Below are 6,190 nucleotides of genomic sequence, written 5' to 3'. Positions count from 1 at the left end.
AATTGGGACAAGCTTTGGTGTAGGCTTCTTGCAAACCGGAGCTTCCCTCAAGAAGGCTCGTGGTTCCGAGAGGGAACGTGTCACCTCCGTGTGCGAAACGACATACATACACTGCCTTCTTCCGCCTTAATTTTTTTAACACAGCCAGATTAGACCAAATAGAAGTATCGTGCTAAATTTTAGAATTATTTCGGGCTCTTTTCGCCTTTTTATACATTAATTGAGCTTCTGGGAATTTAATGTGCATAATTCAAATTTGAACTGCAAGCAGAGGCTTCAATGCACCAAAGTTGTTTGAAAAATCACATGTGTGTCCTTGGGTGAATTTGTAGGTCCCATGCAAGAGATGGGAGTGAAATTCAAACATCTGGGCGTCGTGGCTCGGCCGGAAAGATTGAGAAACTTGGTTTTTTAATTCCTGTAATTCCAAAACACGCCTGAAAAGCATGAAACTTGGCATGGTGTCATGACATGGCACCAACATGTTGCGGTAATCTTTTTGGCTGAATTGGGACAAGCTTTGGTGTAGGCTTCTTGCAAACCAGAGCTTCCCTCAAGAAGGCTCGTGGTTTCGAGAGGGAACGTGTCACCTCCGTGTGCAACACGACATACGTACATTGCCTTCTCCCGTCTTAATTTTTTTACACAGCCATATTAGACCAAATAGAAGTGTCGTGCTAAATTTTGGAATTATTATGGGCTTGTTTTGCCTTTTTATACATTAATTGAGTTTATGGGCATTTAATGTGCATAATTCAAATTTGAACTACAAGCACATGCTCCAATGCACCAAAGTTTGCTGAAAAATCACATGTGTGTCTTTGGGTGAATTTATAGATCCCATGCAAGAAATGAGAATAAAATTCAAACATCTGGGTGTCGTGGCTCGGCCAGAATGATTGAGAAATTAGTTTTTTAATTCATGTAAATCCAAAACACGGCTGAAAATCATGAAAATTGGCATGGTGTCGTGTTCGTGTTTAGATTTGGAATTATTTCGGGTTCATTTGGCATTTTTATGCATTAATTGAGTTTCTGGTCATTTAATGTGCATAATTCAAATTTGAACTACAAGCACATGCTCAAATGCACCAAAGTTTGCTGAAAAATCACATGTGTATCTTTGGGTGAATTTATAGGTCCCATGCAAGAAATGGGAATAAAATTCAAACATCTGGGTGTTGTGGATCAACGAGAATGATTGAGAAACTTGTTTTTTAATTCCTGTAAATCCAAAACATGGCTAAAAATCATGAAACTTGGCATGGTGTCATGACTTGGCACCAACATGTTGTGGTAATTTTTTTGGCCGAATTGGGACAAGCTTTGGTGTAAGCTTCTTACAAACCGGAGCTTCCCTTAAGAAGGTTCCTGGTGCCGAGAGGGAACGTGTCACCTCCGCGTGCGAAACGACATATGTACACTGCCTTCTCCCGCCTTATTTTTTTACACAGGCAGATTAGACAAAATAAAAGGATCATGCTAAATTTTGGAATTATTCTGTGTTCATTTGGCCTTTTTTATACATTAATTGAGTTTCTGGGCATTTAATGTGCATAATTCAAATTTGAACTACAAGAACAGGCTCCAGTGCATCAAAGTTGTTTGAAAAAATCACATGTGTGTCCTTGGGTGAATTTCTAGGTCCCATGCAAGAGATGGGAGTGAAATTCAAACATCTGGGCATCGTGGCTCGGCCGAAAAGATTGGGAAACTTGGTTTTTTGATTCCTGTAATTCCAAAACATGCCTGAAAATCATGAAACTTGGAATGGTGTCATGACATGGCACCAACATGTTGTGGTAATTTTTTTGGCCGAATTGGGACAAGCTTTGGTGTAGGCTTCTTGCAAACCAGAGCTTCCCTCAAGAAGGCTCGTGGTTCCGAGAGGGAACGTGTCATCTCCGTGTGTGAAACGACATACGTACACTGCCTTCTTCCGCCTTAATTTTTTTACACAGCCAGATTAGACCAAATAGAAGTACCGTGCTAAATTTTGGAATTATTTCGGGTTCGTTTCGCCTTTTTATACATTAACTGAGTTTCTGGGTATTTAATGTGCATAATTCAAATTTGAACTGCAAGCACAGGCTCCAGTGCACCAAAATTGTTTGAAAAATCACATGTGTGTCCTTGGGTGAATTTCTAGGTCCCATGCAAGAGATGGGAGTGAAATTCAAACATCTGGCCGTCATGGCTCGGTCGGAAAGATTGAGAAACTTGGTTTTTTAATTCCAGTAATTCAAAAACACGCCTGAAAATCATGAAACTTGGCATGGTCTTATGACATGGCACCAACATTCTATGGTAATTTTTTTGTCCGATTTGGGAAGGCACACACATTAACAATCGACAAAGTCATTTTGAAACAGGTGCTGTCACGTTACAAATTGGAAACACAAGTATTACTGAAACCGTGGGCGTTCGACTTACCAATTACGTGCGGCCACGCATCCCCCTTTTTTATTGGCTAGGAGGTGCCGTGTGGGGTAGCTATTTGAGTACGGGAGGCGTGCGATCAGATCCCAGCGCGTACTCATTGGGAGGAGAGCCCTTTTGACCGCTACCCGCTGTGCACCTCCCTCCCAACGTCTCCATTAATGGCGCCCGAGCGCCTGTTCTACGGCGTGGCTATATGTCTCACTGGACTGAGATTTAAGAGAGAAAAAGGAAAATCTGAAAAGAAAGTTTTGCACAGATCTTGATGTAAGATCCAACAGACCTATATAGCATCAATTGCAACTTATAGCAAGCATGATGAATATAAGGACGATGACATTGGATAATAATTGTCTTACATATTTATAAACATAATTAAAAAAAGCCACATGCGGCAACGCCCGATATACACAAGGAAAAAAGAAGAAGGAAGACACTAGTCTCCGCGGCGGGCGGCAACGAGCTCTTTCTTGTCCTCAAGATGTTGGTTGAGAGCATCCACGGATTCCTCCACCAGCCTTCTGCGCTCGATGTGCAGCATGTCATTCTCGTCCATAAGTTTCTCGACGATGATGCCGGTCCTCTTCAACAAGGCAGTGGTCTGCTCCTGCTGCTCCGCACTTCCGATGATTTTCGCCCTCAGCAGGTCGCACTCGGCCCAGAGCTTCGCATTGCTCTCATTTAGTTGCCGGATGACGTTGGTATGTTGGGAAACGCGGTAATTTCAAAAACATTCCTACGCACACGCAAGGTCATGGTGATTGTAACACCCCAGATGTAAAACTTCCCATTTTGGCAATATATCCATCTTGTTCTTCATCTATTCCAAGTGGTTTTCCTCTTTGCGGGTTTCATTTGGGTTTGTTTTGTTTGTCTTTGCATTATCTTGTCTTTGCTTTGTCATATTTATTTTGTAATCCATTGTTGCACTATGGCCTCATCATATGTTTGCATCATGTGCATATCTATGTTGTGTTGTGCTTATGTCAACTTGCTTTTCCATGATATTCATGCATGATATGTTGTTGCATGTTCTATGTGTGATCCATGCATCACCACCTCTCCTTCTATTCCTTTCTTTTGACAAGTGCCATTTTACCCTCCTCCTTAATGTTCAGCTTTTGCCTCAATGTTCTATTACCATGTCATTTACCTCCTTGGCATATTTCAGCTTTATTTAAGTCATTTTGGTTAGGTTTTAAAATGGCTCAAGTTTGAATTCAATTCAAACTTGAATTATTTTACTTCCTCTAAAAATTCCCAGGACAATTTTATAAAATAAAGCAATATCTCAGGATCATGAGAATATCTTTATAGATCTCATACACCTGTCCTATGTTCCTGTGCTTTTCTGTTTTTATTTTTTGTCTGAGGAAAATGAATAAAGAGCAGCAGCAGCAGCCCCCTGGGCCTCGGCCAACCAGGCCGGCCCAGCGAGCACCCGCGCCGTCTCAAGCCAGCCCGCGCGTCGCCCACCTTCTCCTTTCCTCACCCACACTGCGTGCACCCCCACTAAATCCTCACCATGTGTCATCAGCGGCCCCACCTGTCGGCCTCTGGCTACAGGCGACCCGCCACCCGCCTTTTCGTCCACCTCCAGCCGCTCGCGCACATGGCCACGGCCGAGAGCGTTGCCGCTCCAAACCCTCGCCCTAGCCCCTACTCGACTCCTCTCCTTGCCCAACCACTCACTAGGGTTTCCCTCTACCTCCAGCCGTCGCCGCCAGGCTGCCATAACCACCAGATCCACCGCTAGAGCTATGTCCTGAGCGCACCTGAGAGCGTGACCTCGTCACGGGGGTGCTCTCCGGCCACCTCCACTCCCGGAGATCGTGTTCTTATTCTTCCTCGTCATCATCTTCATCCACGACATCGACTATGGTGCCCAGGACGACAAGTTCCTCGACGCCCTCTGCTTCCATCTACTTCCCGGTCAGGACCGCGCCGAGGTTCAGAGATCTACTTCATCGTCGCCGGCTCGTCTCCGTCGACCCCGTCGTGTCTTTGGGTGAGCTGGGTAACACACCTCCCTCTCCCATCCATCTCTTTTGCGTTTAGGCACCCCTAGGGTTCGTTCGATTCATGTCCTTGCCGTGCTCTCGGTGATCCAGCGAAACCTGTTGTTACTGTTGCTCGTGTAGATGCAGTCGCGTCTCCGCGCTCCGGTTCTCGCCTAGCGTGCCCCTCCACTGGCCTCACGCCCCATCCTTCACGCGTGTGCTCGAACGCGAGGAGCAGTAGCCTCGCCCAGCCTTGCCGCCGCCATACCCGAGACGAGCATGAGCTCGTACTTGAGCTGCCGCACGCGCACTCGCACCTTCGCAACAGCTTCGCCTGCACACGCGCACTCACACCACCTATCCACGCGCCTGCTCCCCGCGCGCCCGGTTTTGCCTCACGCCGCCTTTCTTGCTTCCCTGCTCGCCGCGAACGTCGTGGCCCCGAGCAGAGCTATGCTCGTGCTCGAGCGCCCAGTCCTTTGTTGCACAAGCGCAACCACGCATGTGCTCCCCTCTCAATCCCGTGCGCCTGTCGAAGCTCCTCTGCTCCGCTAGACGCGCCGCCGCTCGCCGGTGCCGTCACCGTCTTCCCTGTGCATGTATGGAGAAGATAGCCATGGCCCTGGGTTGAGTCAAGTAGAGCCGAGCCCCTTGTCAACAAGCAAACCGACCCTAGCCTAGTGGTAGCGATCCGTCTCATCCACCCTGCAGAACAGGGTTCGAATCCCCCGAAGGGCAGTTTATTAGAGCCTCCTTTTTTCTATCTTCTGGGATCGTCGTTTCTATGACAGAACGGTCCTACCAGTCAGCCTCTCAGCGCCCTCCTCCTTCTATTTTCTTCCTTATCCCCGCATTTTCCATTTATGGAAAGTCCACGTTTTCCATTTCGGGCAAGTCCATATCTGGACGTTTCCAAATAAGGAAAATGCCATTTCTACCATATTCCATTTAGGGCAGTTTCTAACTTATTGCACTTGTGATGATTTTTCTACAGCAACCCCAACATATTATATATGTTTTTGGGGTAGAAAAATCTCACCAATCTCGTGGTGGCATTAGTTTCTGCATTTAAGGAAGTTCATAAACATGTCATTTCACATCATGATGTTGTTTTACCATTTTCGTGTGTTTTAATTCAATCATGCCATGAGGTTGCTTTGCACATGGATAGCTTCATTTTCATGTCTACTTCATGCTAGATTTTGTTCCATGCCATGAAATGCCTTATAGTGAGTTAATCAAGCTTGTAAATATGCCATGCTGAATCTGTTTTTGTCATGCCCTGGAATTTGACTAAGTTTGAATCTGTTTATGTTTTTGCTATGTTCACATGCTTGCAATTGTATTTTCTGGTCCCTTTTGGCTCAAGGTCACTAAGGGACTTTCGTTATATGCTTAGAGTAGCTTCATGCCATGCCTTTCTTTGCCATGATATGTTCCTGTAGCATGTAGTTTTCATGCTCTAAAGATTGCTTCCTGATGATAAATTCCAGACTTGTGTTAATTTCACTAAGTCTGAAACCTGTTATCATTTGCACTTTTGCCATGCTTGTTTGAACCTGTTAATGAGTGAATTAGCCGTAGTTCAGTGTTCATCTTTTGTCAAGCATGATGCGTAGATCCCTGGCATGTATTTTGTTGCCGTGTTTTGAGTGTTGTAGCATATTTAACTTGATGCATTTAGATGGCTACTTGCTGATTATCACAGACCGGTGTCATATTTGTTTTGCTTGCCATTTTCAAACCGTGCA

The sequence above is a fragment of the Triticum dicoccoides genome, chromosome 3A (assembly GCF_002162155.2).
Source record: "Triticum dicoccoides isolate Atlit2015 ecotype Zavitan chromosome 3A, WEW_v2.0, whole genome shotgun sequence".
Classification (NCBI taxonomy): Eukaryota; Viridiplantae; Streptophyta; class Magnoliopsida; order Poales; family Poaceae; genus Triticum; species Triticum dicoccoides.
Note: the sequence above shows the minus strand (reverse complement) of the source record.